This window comes from Aethalodelphis obliquidens, unplaced genomic scaffold, assembly GCF_003676395.1.
Source record: "Aethalodelphis obliquidens isolate GAN/ISIS:26980383/991018 unplaced genomic scaffold, ASM367639v1 scaffold30, whole genome shotgun sequence".
In the NCBI taxonomy this organism is placed as follows: domain Eukaryota; kingdom Metazoa; phylum Chordata; class Mammalia; order Artiodactyla; family Delphinidae; genus Aethalodelphis; species Aethalodelphis obliquidens.
Genome location: NW_020837974.1, coordinates 1,591,816 through 1,608,661, shown reverse-complemented (window position 1 = coordinate 1,608,661; position 16,846 = coordinate 1,591,816). Strand labels below are relative to the sequence as shown.

The 16,846-nt window shown below is 56.1% G+C and overlaps 1 long non-coding RNA gene across 1 annotated transcript; it reads left to right on the top strand.

Moving 5' to 3' along the window:
• The first annotated feature begins 6,116 nt into the window (after positions 1-6,116).
• LOC113630361 (uncharacterized) lies at positions 6,117-14,094 on the top strand. The gene is made up of 3 exons (XR_003436931.1): positions 6,117-11,028; positions 12,483-12,951; positions 13,578-14,094. It is a non-coding gene; the product is annotated as an uncharacterized LOC113630361 (long non-coding RNA).
• Positions 14,095-16,846: the final 2,752 nt, after the last annotated feature.

Genomic DNA, 16,846 nt, shown 5'->3' with positions numbered 1-16,846 from the left:
TTAAAATACTAGCAACCCCAAATCCAGGGCACACAGAGAGCTCATATGTCATGATCAAGTGGAATTTATCTCTGGGATGCAAGGATGCTTCCACGTATGCAAATCAGTAATTGTGGTATACCATATTAATAGTATGAAAGACAAGAACCATGTGATCATCTCAATAATACAGGAAAAGTACTTGACAAAATCCAACATCTTTCATGGTAAAAAATTAACAGTAATGTGTTTGTATCACCAGAGAGCCAATAGGTGTTCAACTTTCCGACAATCTAAGCGATGTCAGAAATCTCTTTTGTTTTGTTTTGGTTTTTTTTTGCGGTACGCGGGGCTCTCACTGTTGCGGCCTCTCCCGTTGCGGAGCACAGGCTCCGGACGCACAGGCTCAGCGGCCATGGCTCACGGGCCCAGCCGCTCCGCAGCGTGTGGGATCCTCCCGGACCGGGGCACGAACCCGTGTCCCCTGCATCGGCAGGCGGACTCTCAGCCACTGCGCCACCAGGGAAGGCCTGTTAATATTTTTTAAGGTGTGGAAATGATACTGTAGTTATGTGTTTGTGAGGAGCCTTTATTTTTTAGGGATTATAGGCTGAAATACTTACGAATGAAGTGATATGATGACTGAAATTTGCTTCAAGATAATAGGCTGAGGGAAGTGCGTGGGAAGAAACAAGGCCTGGAGAGTGGGAGACTGCTCTTCCTCCTTCTGTGCGTACTGGAAAATCCTCGTAACAAAAGTGTGAGCGCTTTCTACTTCCCTCCTCTACGTGGTGTTCACAGTTGACCACTGTGGTCACTCCTGGCCTCCTCCTCAACTCCTGTCCTGGTCTCCACACAAAACCCCAGCCGTGGAGAATCCCCCACCTGCCCTGTGAGTAGTCGCACTTCCACTTCTCGAATACACAGCTCAAGGGGGCTCCTGGCACATTGCTGTCCGGCTCAAGGTCTCCTTGGCCTCCCGTTACAGTCAGGATAAACCCAGGCCCCTGTTCAGCGTCTTCCAGCCTCAGCTCCCACCATGCACCTCTCCTCAGGTGCCAGCCACGTGGGCGGCCCTCTGCTCCCTGAACTCATCAAACCCACTCCCACCCCAGGGCCTTTGCATGTGCAGTTCCTCTGCTGGACGACTCTGAACCAGGTCTGTGTATGGCTCGTTCCCTCCCTGCATCTCCAGCACTGATATGCACCTCTTACATAGTAGGTACTCATTAAATGTGTGACATTGCCTGATCCCAACCCCCAACTTTTTTTTTAAATTTATTTTTGGCTGTGTTGGGTCTTTGTTGCGTGCAGGCTTTCTCTAGTTGTGGAGAGTGGGGGCTACTCTTCATTGCGGTGCGTGGGCTTCTCATTGCGGTGGCTTCTCTTGTTACAGAGCACGGGCTCTAGGCGCATGGGCTTCAGTACTTGTGGTGCGTGGGCTCAGTAGTTGTGGCTCCTGGGTTCTGGAGCACAGGCTCAGTAGTTGTGACGCATGGGCTTAGTTGCTCCGCGGCATGTGGGATCCTCCCGGATCAGGGCTCGAACCCGTGTCCCCTGCACTGGCGGGTGGATTCTTAACCACCGCGCCACCAGGGAAGTCCCCCCAGCTCCCAGTTTTGCTGTGCATGTGTGTACGGATTTATTTAAGGGACTGGAAGGAAACAGCTATATCTAACAATGGCGTCTCCAAGTTGTGGGTTGTGAGTGAGTTCTGTTTTCTTCTTACGCTTTGCAGCATACTCCAAGTTTTGAATGATAAACACATATTACTATGACAATCAGGAAACGTTTTAAATATGATGTATTTACACATCTGATACAGGAACACGTTTTGGTGATAAAAGTTCGAATAATACATCAAGACTTGATCATCTGATTGCCCTCCCCCCAACCCCAGTCCCCCACCCACACGCAACTACTGCTATCATTTTGATATGTGCCCTTCCGGATCTTTCTCTGTGCAGTTTTGTACATATAACTGTATCTAATGAGATATATGGGTTTCCTGGTGGGTAGATTATAGCAGGCTATGACTGTTACGCTTTAACTTGCTTTTCTCATCTAGCAATGGTCTTGGAGGCCGTCCATCTGCACAGATGGGTCTGCCCCATTCTCTGTAGCACCTGCAGGGTGATCCACAGGAGGGACCCACCAGTTAGCTTGTCCCATCCCCTTTGATGGGCATGTGAGCGCATGCGTCTCCTGGTAGGCTTGGGGGAAGTTGCTGGGCAACAGAACTCATACACTTAAAGTTTGAAAAGATGCAGGTAAAACAGGCTCCAAAGAGAAGTGTTAATTTAGACTCCCAATAATAGTGGTTAAGGCTGCCTTCCATACTTTATTTTATATTATCCATTTAATGCTACGTGACATTTTAATTTTAGCCAGTCCAATAAGTGGAAATTGTTTCAATTTGTATCTCTGTTTCCTAATGCAATTGAGAATCTTTTCCTAGGTTTATGGCCACTAGAAACTCTCTGAATTGCCTATTCATTTCCTCACCCTCATTTTTTACTTGGGCTGTTGGTTCTTTCTTATTGATTTTCAAAAATCCTTTATTTACTACGCCAAAACTTATCTTAATAAACCAAAAGAACATGTGTGTGTGTGTGTGTGTGTGTGTGTGTGTGTGTGTACATATGTGTGTGTACATATGTTTACTTGTCTTCGTTACAGATATTTTTTATGGGCACCTTTTAAACTTACTGATTAATTTTAGGGTAAAACTATGGTGTGCTCTACCCCAAAAGGAGGCCTAGATCAAACCGATTTGGGGAGAAGGGAGGGATGGAGAGAAGCTGCCTAGCGGGCATGGGTTTCACTTTGGGGTGGAAACGTTTCAGAAAGAGACAGAAACAGCGGCTGCCCAACACGGTGGATGTGCTGAACGAAGGGTTTGCTTTAAGATGGTGAATTTTATGTTGTGTGAGTTCTGCCTCAGTGCACTTTTTTGGAAGACCCTAGACGCTAACATTAGGGGAAGCTGGGAACTCTGTAGTATCATTGCCAATTTTTCTAAATTTAAAATTATTCCAAAGTGAAAAGATTATAAAAAGAAACTGATTTGGGAGGAAAAAATAAATAGGCAGCGTGAAGAAAGATAAGAAGAGATTAGAAGAGAGCAGAGAGACGGCTGCTCCCTGAGGCCACGGGGGACTCCCCTGGTGGCCACTGGTTAAGAATCCACCTTCCAATGCAGGGGACGCAGGTTCGATCCCTGGTCGGGGAACTAGGATCCCACATCTCACGGGACAACTAAACCCGCGCACCGCATCTACTGAGCCTGCACTCTACAACTAGAGAGAAGCCTGTGTGCTACGACGAAAGATCCCGCGTGCGGCAACTAAGACCCGACGCAGCCAAAAAAATAAATAAATACATAAAATATTTTTTAAAAAAAGGTCAGGCCGGGCTCGGCGGTCACCCCGGGTGGGGTGCTCAGTGCAGACACCGCTCCAGGAAGGGCAGGAGGACGCAGTGGGCCTCTGGTGTCCCGGACGGCCCAGCAGCAGGAGGCATTGCGTGCGTGTACGGCCCCACCTTGAGCATCCCGGCCGCTGGGATGCTTCTCTTCTCCTTCCCCTGCTTCTCCACCTTGGCCTCAGGGTGCTTCATCTGCCTGCCCAGGTCGGAGATGACGTCCGCGTACTGCGCGATGTGGTAGGACACGTTCAGCAGGTTGCGCTTGACCTGGTGGCGGGACGCGGCCAAGGTCAGGGCCAGCTGGCTGCCCCGCGAAGGACACCTGTCACCCAATGGATTTATGCCAGAAAGACGCAAGCACCTTTCGTCAGGAAAATGTAAATCAGTGCTATTCTGTCTTAAAAGGGAAGGAGATTCTGACACCTGCTGCAACATGGGTGGACATGATGAAAAGTGAAATAAGCCAGATGCAGAAGGATCCATGATCCACACCACATGTGTGGTTCCTGGGAGAGTCAGGGTCACAGAGACAGGAAGTAGGGGGTGGGGCCAGGAGTGGGGGAGGGGAGGGAGTCGGTGTTTAATCGGGGCAGAGTCTCAGTTTGGGAAGATGAAAGTTCTGGAGACGGACGGTGGGGATGGTCGCACAAAAATGTGAATGTGCTTAATGCCGCCGAACTGCGCCGTTTAAAATGGTTCAAGGGGTGAATTTTATGTTATGTATATTTTGCCACAAAAAAACCAAAATTCAAACAATCCACGAAGAGGTTTTTGAAAACCCTCCCCATGGGTAACCACTGCTACCGTTTTGGTGTGAGCCCTTCCGAATCCTTCTCTGTGCGGTTTTATACATATACAGGAAGCTAGAGAGATACACGTGGGGAGTTTTGGGGGTGTGGGTTCAGCTTTGGGGGGGTTTACGTAGATCATAACAGACTGTAGCTGCTGTACTTTTACTTGCTTTTCTGGTCCAACGATGTGTCTTAGAGGCTGTCCGTCTGCACAGATGGGTCTACCCCATTGTCTGTAACAGCTGCAGAGCGGGGCCGGAACAGGGACACAGCAGGCAGCTGTCCCCTCCTCTTCAACGGGCACTTTGGGGCTTTCCTGTGACACAACCTCCCTGAGCACGTGGGTCTGAGTTTCTCTTGGGTAGATGTGGAAGGTGACGTTGCTGGCCGCAGGGCGCACGCACGTAAGTTTCGCCAGATGTGCACACTGGCCCTCAGTCCGCACAGACACGCTGTCTTCAGCGCTCGGGGCTCAGCTCCCTTGCAGGAGCCAGTCCCCCTTGGTGGAAGACCCCTCTAAACCCGGCCTTCTCTGTGATCGTTCCTCGCGGCGCCCCATGGCTTTCGTTTAGAGCACTTGCCACAGTTGGAAATGAAACACTCACCTGCGTGGGTTCTTGTCTCCCAGCTGCCTTCTCCTCGGCTAAGCTCGGGTTCATGCGGGAGCAGAAGCTCTGATGATGCTGACGCTAGTGCTGGTGATGGTTTTATGGTGGCGCCTCGCTCAGAGCTGGACGTTGGGAAGGGCTCATCCCTTGTCTGTTGACAAATGGTAATCGTGATAATAAAATAACACCTATCATGTGTTGGCCACTACTCACTCCTGTGCTAAGTCGCTAATGTGCATTATCTCATTGAGTGTCACACAGCCTTAAGAGATGAATCCTTGGGCTTCCCTGGTGGCGCAGTGGTTGAGAGTCCACCTGCCGATGCAGGGGACACGGGTTCGTGCCCCGGTCCGGGAAGATCCCACGTGCCGCGGAGCGGCTGGGCCCGTGAGCCATGGCCGCTGAGCCTGCGCGTCCGGAGCCTGTGCTCCGCAGCAGGAGAGGCCACAACAGTGAGAGGCCCGCGTACCGCAAAAAAAAAAAAAAAAAAAAAGAGAGAGAGATGAATCCTTTACACTGAGTACAGCAGTGTAGCCAGAACAGCACGGCAGTGTGAGGCATGGGCTCTGGAGCCAGGCTCCCTGGGCCCCAACAGGTCTGCCCCTGCTGTGGTGGGTTAGAGAAGTTGCTTTATCTCTCTGTGTTTCAGCTACCCACTCCGTTAGATGGGATAATAACAGGACCTACCTCCTAGGGAGCCAGTTGCTGAGAATGAAGTAAATCAGATCGCAGTGAGAGCTTACAGTGATGCCAGGCACAGAGACAAGTCCTTTCCCTGAAACCTGTGAATGTGGCCTTATTTGGAAAAAAGGGTCTTTGCAGATGTAATTAAGGATTTGAGATGAGATCATCCCAGATTAGGGAGGGCCCTCAAATCAATGCCAACTGCCCTCAGAAAAGAGGAGAAAGAGAGGAGCACAGGGAGGAGGAGAAGGCGGAGCAGAGACTGGAGGGGTGTGGCCACAAGCCAAGCGCCAGGAGCCTGCGAGCTGGGAGGGACCCTCCCCTAGAGCCTCTGGAGGGAGAGCTGTAGGACTCAGTGAGCAGGCGGGAGAGTGACAGAGGGAGCGGGTGAGGGAAGGTGGGAGGGCGCGGCTCACCGTTCTCTTGATGCTCTTGGTTCTACGTGTATAGCAGGGTGTCCGCGCCTCCCTGCTCGGTACGTGTATAGCAGGGTGTCATCCACACCTCCCTGCTCGGTACGTGTATAGCAGGGTGGTCCGCGCCTCCCTGAAGTGCGTGCTGGCTGGGCTGACGTGGGCAGTCATCACCGTCCGGCTGTTCCCTCCCAGAGCATCCTTCTCAGTGGAAGGCGCGAGCTGGGGATGGTGGGAACCAGGGTTCCCACCTGCCCGGGGGCGCCATCCCTCCGCTACCTGTCCCGGGCTCCTCTGGACCAGCCCATCTGGGGTTCCTGCTCCAAACCCTGAGAAGGGCAGCTGAGGCTGGACCAAGGGGTCAATGCTCAGGGAGGTGACGCGCAGGCTGAGATGGACCTGCTGCAGGCCCGCCCCATCCTACTTCCACTCTGATGCAGGTAGATTAGACCGAGAGGCCAAACTCACAGAGCCATTTATTTGTTGCTTTGCCTATCTGTTTACCTACACCCTGCCTTGCTGTAGAATAGAGGTGACAGCATTCAGCTCAGTAGGAAGAGGAATTTTCTCAGACCGTCCGTGATGAGACAGGCAGCCTTGGTGAGGTAGTGAGCTTCCTGTCCCTGGGAGTGTGCAAGCATGGGCTGGACCACACTCAGAGGGATGGAGGGGGGATTCGAGCAGTGACTAGAGATGATTTCTCCAGATAAAGCAGAGATTTTCCTGCTTTCAGGGGTTCCTGGAAGGGCGCTTAGGCCCAGGTAAATCCTGAAAGATGCAGTCAGATGCTGCAGCCACGCCTGTCTCTGGCCAGGGGCTCATACCTTCAGCAGGTGCGCCTGAGTTTGCTGTCCCGGGAGTTCACATGCTGCGCCTGGCTGCCGCCCTTCTCGCTGGGTGCGTTGACGCAGGTGCCCAGCGCCAGCAGGGAGCAGTTGATGCGGACGCCCTCCTTCATCCTCTTGCCTCGGTTCTGGGTCTGAGTGAGAAGAAGCCAGCTGGCGGGGAAGTGGTCCTCCCCCGCCCCCGACCCCGCCACCTCCCCACCCCAGGCCCCAGGGGGAGGGGACTGAGGTCCAGAGGATGCGATAACCCCATCCCACCCTGGGAGGCTCAGGGTGGACGCACTGACTACACTCCCACAGCCCAGGGACTGGAGACAGAAACAACACCAGATTCTGCAGTGGAATACCACACAGCCAGGAAAGGGGGTGAGGTAGAGCTGTTTACCAATGTTGAAAAGATGCTCTCTGTGAAGTGAGATAAAAAAAGGCTCAGACGGATGCCTGGGCGGAACAGTCCCCTTTTTATGATAAAAATATGAACGCGTGTGTCTTCGCGAGAACGTCCCCCCACGCCGAAGCTTTCTTGTCCTCCCAGTCTCAGCCTAGAGGTCCTCCTGGGGAGCGCCCAGGCCCCCTCACCCCACGGGGGTACATGCTACCCTGTATATTTCCTTCAAGTTGCTTAGCTCTCTCGGCAACTATCTTGCTCTTTTATGCGTTTGTTGTTTCCCTAACTGCTCCCCACAGAACCTAAGCTCCATGACGGAGCTGTCATCTGGGTTGGCCATCTGTCCCCAGAGCCTGGACACCGGCAGGCGTCTGGCCCACAGTGTGGCTGGATGTCTGAGCACTGAACAAATGTATAAAGATGCCTGCAGGGGCCTTAGGAGGACACACGCCAAACTGCTGCTGGGATGACTGCCTCTCAGTGCAGCCGTTGTGGGGACTTTAACTTTCTTCCTTTAGCTTAACCATATTTTCCATATCTTCTGCACTGATTTGGTTACATTTGAAATCAGCAAGGAAAATAACGTTTTCTCTTTAAGGGACATGGGTTTTAGAGCCAGTTTGGAGCACGGCTTGAGAACGGCTTAAATGACATCTCAGACAGGTCTCCCAGCCTGTCTCAGTCTCCTTATTTGTCCAAAGAGGCAGTTGCTGTGGCCATGGTGAGGATTTGGCGGGCAACGTGTGTAAGAGGCCAGCTCAGAGGTGGGCCCACAGAAGCGAGCAGCGAACGTGAGCTGCTCCTTTCACTGGGTGGGAGCTGCCGGCATGACCAGGCCATGGCAGCTGTCACGTGTCTGTGCCCCAGAATTCGGGGGTTTTCTCAGACGCCTTGTGTCCTGGAACAAACTCCTCTGTGAGTGATTTTCTGTGAAGAAATGACAGACTGTGAGAGCCAACCAGACCTGAAGACAGCCCGCTGGGCCCCCTGAGCATACAGCTTAAAACCAAGGCCCAGAGAGGGACAGGGGCCTGGCCAAAGGCACACAGCTATTTGGAGCAGAGGGAGAACAAGAACCTAGGGCCTGAACCCCTGTCCAGTGGCCTCCCCAAGAGCTAAGATCTGAGGAGGCTGGTCTCCACCTTGCCCCCTGAGCACATGGCCGAGTCCAGCTGGCACGGGCAGACTCCCAGGGCTCCAGCACACTCGGCTTGGTCTACATGAAACTGTCTGTACCCACATCTGTCTGTGTATGAACCGTCTTTTATTTTCTGCATCCTAATGTTTTGTCATCTTGGGGCCCTGCTGCCCCTCCCAGGGTTGCCAGTTCCTTCTGATAACAAACAAGTCACCCGTGAGCACACCTTTCAAAAGCAAACCAGCCAACCCAGAGCCCTCACCCACCCCCTCCTCCTTGGGGCTCCCACACTCTGGGCCACTGTCTACCTGCCCTCATCACCCAGGGCAGGAACCAGACAACCAGGGATGGGCCCTGTGCCCCAGAGCCTGCTGGAATTATTCAAACTGGCCAGTGTTCAGCCTGCCTTCCCATGGAAGTCACGAGAGAGGCTCTGGCCCGTGTTTTCCCCTTGTTCCCTCTGCCTCCAGACCAACCCTGGTGCTTCCCCGTGTGGCCCGGCCTGGCTTCTCCTGCCCCCTCCTCTTGGACCTGTGAGTAGCAAACTATCTCTTCAATGGCAGTCATCTTCTGATCTGCTGGCCTCACTGTACCTCAAATTTCATACCATATTAACACATACATTGAACCTGTCGGCCTCTGGGCCAGCTGGCCAGGCACCCAGGGCAGGGCCAGGCGCAGGGCAGGTGAATGAGTGACTGAACGAAGCAATGCAATGACTGACAAACCCCCAGGACTCAGAGCGTAGCCTGCAAACCGGAGGACAAGTGTCATCAGTGAAAGGCACGGACCTGGGCCGGATCCCTCCAGGTCCAAAGGCCGGATCACCTGATACTTGTGTGCAGGCGCGATCACACCACGCCGAGTCTCAGCCGGGCACGTGTAAACCAGGCGCGAGGCCGCCTGCCCTCCAGGTGTCGGGGGTTAGGGGGATGGTGAACACGAAGCACCTGGCGCATCAGAGGGACGTGAGAATGTCCCTTGTTGACGATATTACTGCTGTTCTGACTTGGCCTCCATCAGGCACCTTCTCTGTTCCTGGCGCTGGGCTGGGCCCTGTCCGCAAAGACTGCTCCGGCCCCTGGGGCAACGGTGAGCACAACCCTCGCTCCCAGCAACACGTGCCAACAAGAACAGCGAGCCAGGGGCGCGGGCGCAGGAGGCAGGTCCTTGGAGTGCATCCCGACAGCCACCACCGCCACGCCGCTCCCTCCACCCACCAAACTCCTGATGACCTTTCAGGCTCAGCCCTGAGGCCCCACCCTCCTCTGGGCTCCACAGCCTCTGTGTGACCCCGAATCTCAAGGCACAGGCCTCCCCGTGCTGTAATTACCAGCTATACATCTGTCTCCCGCCCACCCCCAGAGGCTCTGAGCCCCCCGAGGGTGAGGGTCTGGGGCTCGCTCATCTTCACGTCCCTGGTGCCCGGGAGAGCCTGCCACACGGGAAGCCCTCCATAAATACTGGCTCCGCGGGAGTGACCCCCAATACCTGCTGAGAATTCATTCACTCAGCAAACGTGTAGCGGGCACCTCCCCTCGACCGGGTGCTGTCCTAGGTGCTGGAGACAGTGTGCAACAAGGACGGACAGGGTCCTGCTCCCAGACTAAAGGGCAGATGGACACAAGGTGAGTAACGGAGATGAAGAGGACAGGAACCTGAGACGCCAGCTCCAAGCCCGCCAGGTCCACCATGGAGAGCCTCCCAATGTGCACTTCCTCTGCCATGTCTGTGCCATGGCTGCGCCGGTGCACAGTGACCTGCAGCACGGCGTGGGAGCGGGACGACATCTTGCTGGTGGCGGTGGACTCCTGTGTGCGCTGCCAGTTGCCTTAGGTGAGGAGCTGCATGGTCTGAGGACAGAGGCAGAAGCGGGCAGACAGTCAAGGGCCCCTGAGTGGCCACACGCTCCCTGCAGAACAAGAGAAGGAGACGTGCCCTCCAGAGCTCCTTAGGGCAGCTCTTCCCCAGCTGGGATGCTGATGGCAGAACCGCATCCAGTGGAAGCAATTTCTGGTTTGTGGCATGAAGAGATTAATTAATCGAGTCAACTAATCCAGCAGGAATGGCAGATTGCTGACGCTTATAGCACCACTTCTGCCTCCTCTACCCATGGCAGACATCACCAATGGATTACCCATCTCTAACCCACCGAGCCCTTTTCCATATGGAACTCCAGGCAGTTGTACAGATTTGCTGGAGTTGGCGGGTGGCCTGAAATCCACTTGTGCACAAGCAGCTGTGGAAATCAAGCCAGTGTGCCTCTGCTGGGCACCTACTGTGTGCCAGGCATGCTAGGACCACAGAGCATTGTGGAGAGAGACTCATATGGTTGTTGTTATTAAAGAATAGGCAAGAAGTCTCCCCTCCTGCACCTGGAACCCATGAGGGACGGTGCTAAGGGCAGGTGGCCTCATGCCTACGCCAGCATGGCTAGAGCACACGGTTGTCCAGGGCCTGGGGGCCGAGGAGTCCATGCTGTTCAGAGGCAATTGGGAGCCTCTGAAATGTTCTGAGCAGACGGGAGGCCCACCCCAAGGGCTGCACACAGAGAGACTGGAGGGAGAGAGAAAGACAGAGGGCTGCAGAAATGTTTACAGCTCGCCCTCGTTATGGGAGCCAGACTTAGGATCAAGATGGCAAACAGATTTCAGACCTGAAGCCGACTCTGACCGCGACTGCCTGGAGTGCCGCCAAGCGTCTGGATGCAGAGGGAAGAGTGCGTGATCCATGGGTGATGTCTGCCCTGAGCACAGGTGAGGAGAGTGGGGACGTGCTGCGGAAGTCTGCTGTTCCTTTAGCTCGAAAGCAGCTTTGGAGCCGTGCGTCTGGCTCCGCTCTGTGAGCACTGGTGAGTGTGGCTGCCGTGGAGGAGCCACAGGTCCCTCCGTGGGCCCCCGTGACCCTCACCTCCTGGGTGTTTGAGGTGGAGACCTCCGTGATGCCTGCAGTCTGGATGCTGCCCCTAGAATCTTTCCGCAGGTCCAGAAGCCCTGAGGACGGGTTCAGGAGGTCCCAGATCACTTCGTTATAAATCTGGGATGAGACAGAAACGCTGGAAGCAGTAGGTCTGATGCAAAAGAAGCACAGGGGCTTACCTATCACTGGGGCTTTGCATCTCCAGAGAAGTCTGGGATGCCCTGAGGTTTCCCCCAGGCTGGGGGGCCCTTGGGGTAACAGGTGGGGTTTTGCACTCATGATCAGGCCCGTTTTGCAGGCAGGGCAGCCGAGGGGGTGGGCGGCTCACCTCAAGGTAAGACATGGGCGCGCTGCAGTCCGTGCTCTCATGGGTCTCCTCGATGGCCTGGAAGAGGTCAGTGAGCATCTGCAGGTAGCTGCCGGGCCCCGCATCCATGGCAGCATTGTGTGGGTCTTGCTAGCACCTGCGGGAGGCATGGGATGCCCACCAAAGCAGGGCTCCTGGTCTGGGCTTGCCCCCCCCCCCCCCCCCGGAGCCTGGTCACACCTGCCGCCCGTACTGTGCAAACCGCCCTGGCTGCTCTGACATGCTCAGTTTCCATTTTGGAAACAAGAACAAAAAAAATCCTGTCTGAACAGCCTGATGGCTACTCTGGGGAAGAAAACCTAGGCAGGGAAAGCGGGAGGATACAAAGCGAAGATGCCTCCCTCCCTCAGAGGAGGGAGGCCCAAGAGATGTCTGCACTTCTCTCCAAATGCGCTTTAAGGTGTTCGTGTTGTTCTCGTAATAGGAGAATTAACGTACGTGTTAAGCTTTCTAAGCAGTCCCGCTTCATGGGGTCCTCACCTCCTCCTTCCCGGTTCGCCCTGTAGGAGGGACCAGATGGCCCTCTTCCTTTGCTAGAGCATAGCACACAGCAGGTGCTCCCTGATGTTCGTTGAATGAAAGAAAGAATGAATGAATGCCATAAACAAGCTGTGACTTCGGACCAGGCTTCTCAGGGCCTCAGTTTCCCCACCTGTATAGGGAGGGGATTAAGGCCCGTCCAGCTCTGACCCTCTGTGATTCTAGTTTTCAGGCGGAGAGGTAGCTTAGCTTCGCGAGTGTTTGCCGACCCCAACTTGTAACTGCAGAGGAGAAATCTGTGGTTTTCATGGGCAGAAAAGTGTAGGCTTGGGTTGAGTTCCACACTCACTCCTACCAGCTGTGTAACCTTGGGGAAGTCCCTTTACCTCTCTGAGGCTCAGTTGTCCCATCTGTGACAGGGGGATCGTTCTACCTGCCTTTCAGGGCTGTTGAAAGAACCAAAGGAACCAACGGATGCAGAGGGACCAGTGCAAGGCCAGCACGTATGAGGTGCTTTGTGCTGTTAGGAAGAGCTCTGCTGCCACCAACCTCATTCCCTCCGGGGGACACCGGCCTTTGGCAGCACCTGAGGGGCCGTGGGCAAACACCGCCGCGTTGTATCCAGAAATGACGCCTTCCACTAGTGCTGGGGTGTGGCAAGGTACACGTCTTCCTGCGGACAGATGGAAGGAAGACAGGCAAATGCACACTCCGACCAGAGTCGGGCACCTGGCTGTCTGGAGAGGACAGGTGTATGGTGCCTGCAAACGCCCTGCTCCCCCTGGACATGGACAGGGACCTCCACGGTGGCAGCCAGCGCAGCCACGGCACGAGCCCCACCCCAGTCCTGCAGCCGCCTGGACCACGCCGAGCCCCACGGTGAGACCACGGTGAGCGAGGATCGCACGAGAATGTAAGTGATAACTCCCACCACGAGGCCTGCCAGGTTTGGTACCAAACGGGTATGAGTCCTTTCCAGGGCTTCTGCATGAATTGAGAGAAATCAAAAAGAATGCAAAGGACTGGAAAGTAGTGACGGGGTTGGGAAATCCGGGAAGGGCATAATGACTCCTCTTATGGGACAAAACTAGGACCAGCGAGTGAAAGTTTCAGGCTGGCGGAATTTCATTTAGGGCAGCAGTACGTAGCGGTAGGAGTGTGTGGGTAGTGAGCTCCCTGTCCACAGGGGTATTCAAGGAAGGACATCTCCAGGGCTGGTGTCTGAGGGCATGGGCATCTGGCTGGACTGGAGAGAAAGGACGGTCCCCCTTCCTCTGCCTTCCCTGAACCCCCTCTGGGCCTGCTCTTCATCTCACTTAACTGTCCCAGCAGCCCTGGCTGGTGACACGAGTCAGAAGCATCTGAGCCCTGGTTGGACAGACTCCAGAGCTGGTGCTCCTTTCGTCCAGCCTTGGACTGACACTGTCTGGGACCTTGTCCTGGTTCTGCAGCTCTCTAGCTGTGACCTCAGGTCAGTTGCTGACCTCCTTAAGCCAGCACCTCACCTGTAAAGTGGGGATATCACCGTGTATTTTACAGAGTTGCTGTGACGCTTGGAAGACAAGGCGTGACAAGCACTTAAGCACAGCACTTGGAATGCACTAGCTGCTCAATAATTGATGACCTGGTCCTTCTACTTCCGACACCATTAAGATCTCGGCAGCAGAAGACACCTGTCTGCTCGGAGAGCCGGGCCTGTTTCCCTGGCTGGGGTGTGAGCCCCTGTGGGCAGGGAGTGTGTTCTAGCCCCGTGGCGGACAGGACACGGCTTTGTTGGATGGATGGGTGGGTGGACAGACGGACACATGGACACACAGAGGAATAAATGAGGATGCGTGTAAAGCCCGGGCACCTGGCGGCCCCCGGCATCCATGGAAGGGGTCTGCTACCTGTCCCTGGAGTGACCCAGAGCACCAACTTCCTCGTTTATCAGGGAGACCCCATGAGACGTCACGGATGAGGTCACCTGGCTGCCAAGCCCTCCCACATGAGGACACCCTTGGCGGGCCTGGCCCAGCGGGGCCGTGGGCTGGTGGGTAGGGCCGGGCACCTGGGAGGTGTGCTGGTCGAACACGATGTCGAAGATGAAGGTCTTCTCCCGGGACCGGTGTGTGTGCAGTGTGTCCTCAGGGTCCTCGCCGGGGTCCATGAGCACCACCGTCTAGGAGCAGTGAGAGGCAGGGCTCGGAGGAGAGGCCGCTCACAGGATCAGGGCGGAGGGAGGACCCCAGGCCTGGCCTCTACCCTCAGAGGCATCCAGGGGCTCGGCCCGGACCTGGGAAGCGCTGCAGGCCTCTGCGCTCACCCCCAGGCAGCCTCTCCACTTCCATCTGAGGGTGCAGCATCTCCGGGCTGCTGCACCCCCAAAGCCTTGACTGTGAGCCCCCAGGCCGGCTGGGCTCTGCTTCCGGTCCTCACATACCGGCGCCCAACCAACGCCGAATCCCTCGGGCCCCGCCTGGACGGCAGCCCGGATGCCCCTGAACAGCCGGCCGGGGCGCTGAGGGCTGGGTGAAGAGCCCCGCCGGCCACAGCGCCCTGAGTAGCACCTGCAGGTGGGCAAGGGGCTCTGCGGAGGGCAAAACACCTAGCCAGAGGCCTGCTACCGCGATATCTGCACGTGGCCCTAGGGATATGCCTTTCCCACCCGACTACCTCTTGCTCATGGGGCCGCGCCACCCAAAGGAAAGGGGAGAACGGAGGGGGGGTGGCGCGCAGGTACCTGGAGGGGGCAGGACCCGTCCAGCTCTGCAGCTCCGCGCTGTCTCTCTGAGCGCCTTGGGTGCCCCCTCCCCAGGGCCTCTCCTTTCTCACATAAATATGTAATTATACAGTAAGGTGTACGAGCGCCTCTGGGGACCGGGAGGTTCAGAAGAGCCTTTCCCAGGGGGCAGGGGCAGGGCAGCTGGAGACTAGTGGAGCTGTTTACTCTGGTGCGGGGCCTGGGGTGCACCAGGGAGTCTTAGGGGCAGGACTGGGCCCAGCAAGAGCCCCATCACCTGGCCACCCGCCCATTCCACCCAGGGCTGCCAGAGCTCCCTGGGAGGAGGTCAGCGCCCCCCCCCCCACGATGGGCGACGTGCCAGGATTTGGGGACTGATGAGATGACTTTGAGAGCCGCTATGGATTCCAGAAATTATTTGCCTTAACAGTTATTCCAAGGGCACTGCCTGCTTCCTCTAACTTGTGTCGTTTTAATGAGTGAGGTGCACACAGTTTCAAGACTTGTCAGCCTGTGGGACAGCAGCCGCTGCCCCACCCCTGCTGCCCCGACTCCTGTGGCTGACATTCGGGCTGTGGCCGCCCTGTCTGTACGGAACACGGGCCCCTACGTCCCGCCTCCCAGTGCAGTCACGTCACAAATTTAGTTAGAGTCACGCCGTCTCCACGTTAAGACTATCTATGTAAACGCTCTCCAGAGCTCGGCCAAATCCCTTCCTGCAAAACCTTGTTCCCCTCAGTGTAACAAGCGTCCTAACAGGTTTTACTCGCTTAGGTCTCCATGAACTCAGCACTAATCCACACCAGCCTCTTTGCCCACGCCCCTCGGCACATTTACACACCCCAGACGTCCTGTCCACTCATCATCCTGCAGTGTCACCCCCGAGCTCCTCCCCTGGCACCCCCGTCCCCCGAGCCGGGGTCCTTTGCCCTGGAGTGCAAACGCACGTCCTGGGTAAAGCTGCCTCTCTAGTGACAAGTGGGGAAATGCAATTCAATTTTCTTTTACCCCAATTTGGCATTTACGCTGGCGAGTGACGACCACGAGCAACGACACTTCTGCGCTGAGAGCTCAGCTTCTGAGCCTGTTCCCAAGGAGCAGGAATCCTTGGCGACTTGACGGCGTGACGGCGTGCCGTCGGGGTCCTGCAGGGGCCCTCTCCCAACTGCACACCTAGCCCCCACCGCCGATCTCCCCCCACCCCGCGCCAGGCTGCTCAAACGTGTCGTCAGTGACCGCCTCTGTCCACTCCATTCTTCTCCGTGCTCTCAGCTCCCCGACATTATACTTTCTCTCTTGCTCGACGCCCACACTCCACCCCACCCCCACCAGGGAGGGAGCTGGGGCCGTGGGGGACAGGCCCTTGAGTCCCCCCTCCCCCCGGCTCCACCCCAGTGTCTGGAACGTGCCGGCCACTGTGAGCACTGATGTTTTCCGCAAGGGAGGGAGGGAGGGAGGGAGGCGATCGCACGCGGGCGAGCTCCGCGACCGGTGACACAGCCCCACCCGGTCCCCGCCTTGTGGGCGATGACGGAGGCCCCTTCCTCGCGGTCTGCGTCGCTGAGCGGGCGGGTCCGAAGCGCCACCTGCTGGCGGGACACCGCGGCAGCTGCCTCCTAGTCCTCACAGGGCACGGAGACCCCAGCCCAACCTCCCGCTCACCTCCCAAGAGCCTCCCACTCCTGGGGAAGCAGTTAAGGCCGCTGAACCCCCAGGCCCCACCGGGTGCTGACTTCCGGTTCACAGCTCACGATGGTGCTGAGAGGAGCACTGTGATCAGGCCACCCTCTTTAGTCTGAACTGGGGAGACTGAGGCACAGAGAGGTGAAGCAACTTGCCCAAGGTCACACAGCGGCTAAGGAGTCCTACCACCTCACCCCGGCTCCTTTACCCCACCACCCGAGGGACCCAAACCTTCACGCAGGTTGTGAGCACTTTCAGAGCAAAAGTTGGTTTTCTGAGTAGAAAATCCCGGGGCTCTGTTTCCCATCATTCTCTGCCCCACCTCCAGCCCAGTTCTAAGGGAGTCCCACAGGAGGCCCTCCGGGATGGCGCCGACCCAGGCCTCGAATCCTCCTTAGTCACT